Source organism: Arachis duranensis, chromosome 10 (genome assembly GCF_000817695.3).
Source record: "Arachis duranensis cultivar V14167 chromosome 10, aradu.V14167.gnm2.J7QH, whole genome shotgun sequence".
Lineage (NCBI taxonomy): Eukaryota > Viridiplantae > Streptophyta > Magnoliopsida > Fabales > Fabaceae > Arachis > Arachis duranensis.
In genome coordinates this window covers 101,011,724-101,013,920 of record NC_029781.3, presented here as the reverse complement: position 1 = coordinate 101,013,920, position 2,197 = coordinate 101,011,724, and positions in this window count along the sequence as shown.

Sequence of the window (2,197 nt, the reverse complement as noted above, 5' to 3'; positions counted from 1 at the left end):
TTGAAAAAGAAGGTCTATAAGAAACCACCTCCGGGTTATCCTTGTCCTTCTAACAAAGTCTATCTCCTTCGCAAGGCACTTTATGGTCTTAAGCAAGTTCCTCGTGAATAGTTTAACAAGTTCAGCACCACTATATGCAATCTCGGTTTCACTTGCAGTCCTCATGAGAATGCTCTCTTTATTCATAAAATTGAATGTGAAGTTGTTCTTCTGCTTTTGTATGTTGATGACATGATCATTACTGGAGATGATGTTGATGGTATCTCTGATCTCAAAGCATCCCTTCACCATACTTTTGAGATAAAAGATCTTGGTTCTCTCAGTTATTTTCTTGGTCTCGAGGTCATATCCATAGATGATGGTATCTATCTCTCTCAAGCTAAGTATGCTTCAAATCTTTTTGCTCGTGTCGGGATTATAGATATTCGCACTCAGTCTACTCCCCTTGAGCCTAATGTTCGATTTACCCCTATGGATGACACTGTTTTGGATAATCCTACTCTTTATCGACAGTTAGTTGGAGGTCTCGTCTACTTGACTGTCACCCGACCAGACATCGCCTATCCAGTTTATGTTCTTAGTCAGTTTTTGTCAGCTCCTCGTACTACTCACTATGCGACAGTTTTTCGCATTCTTTGCTACATCAAAGGCACCCTATTTCATGATCTTTATTTTTCTTCCCATTCATCTTTATCCTTTCAGGCGTACTCAGATGTTGATTGGGATGGTGATCCCACTGATCATCGTTCTACTACTGGTTATTGTTTATTTCTTGGCGACACTCTCATTTCTTGGCGAGCTAAGAAGCAAATATTCACTGATCAAGCACAGAAGCTGAATACTATGCTCTCGCTAACACCACTGCTGAGGTTGTCTCGATTCATTGGCTTCTTGCAGATTTGGGTGCTCCTCAGTCATCCCCAACTGATGTTTTTTGTGACAATCGCAGTGCTATTCAGATTGCACATAATGATGTGTTTCATAAACGCACCAAACACATTGACATTGATTGTCACTTTGTCCAGCAACGTCTCCTTATTAATGTTGTTCGCCTCGTCGCTGTTGAGACTCCGGATCAGACTGCTGATATCTTCACGAAAGCTCATCATCTTACTCGTTTTTGGACTCTAGTATCCAAACTCAAGATGGTATCTTTAGCTCTTATTGAGTTTGAGAGTGGATGTTAGAGAATAATTAGAATTAATTTAGATCAATTAGTATTATTTATATTTATATAGAATATATTTATATTAATTATAGAATTATATACTTTTATTACTTTGATTCTTCTAGCACCTACATATGCTCTTATATATTATATTTTTTTATATATTAAATAATACACTTTTCAAATAACTCTCTTATTTCTAATAAGTTTCATAATCTTTAGGATAATTTTTACTTGATTATGACTAGATATGTGAATTTGATTATTATTACTATTATTAATTAAATATTGATCTTAATTAACATTTTTTTAAAGTAACAATTTATTTTGTTTCTTATTAATTGTTATCTATAGACGTTTTAAACCTTTTAACAAATTTATAAAATAATTTCTGTGCGAGTACAAATTGTGTACAAATATATTGATTTTATAAATGTAATTGATTTTTTATTATTAGATTGTCCTAAACCATTTTTTTTTCAAAAATTTTGTAGGCAAATTAATTATTGCGGTATTTTTCAATTTGAACGTAAATTAATACTCTCTACCACAATTTAATAAGTATTTTTTTTGTAAATTGTGATAAAATATATCGATTTAATAGTGTCCAAAATTCTTACTAAATTGTGATAGAAGATAGTGATTTATTACACAAATGTCTACTAAATTGTGGTTATGTCTAAATTGTAAAATCATGTATGTACCTTATGTATAATAATTTACTTAAAAAGAGACAAATTTATTTTTTATAATAATAATTAGGTTAGGATAGTTTGATAGTAAAAAATTTATTTATTTTATTTGGTATATAAGTTAGTTTTTTTGTTGATCTGATAATAATATACGCAGAAGTTAATTTATATTCATATTTATTGTTTTGGATTTTTATAAAATATACGTGTTTACTACTACATTATTTTTGTGTCTTCTTGATAAATTATGTTTAGTGCATAAATGATTGCTTCCACTTTACTACAAAATTTCTAAATCATATAATATTCTAATTCGGCAACGGACCTTCTTATGCTA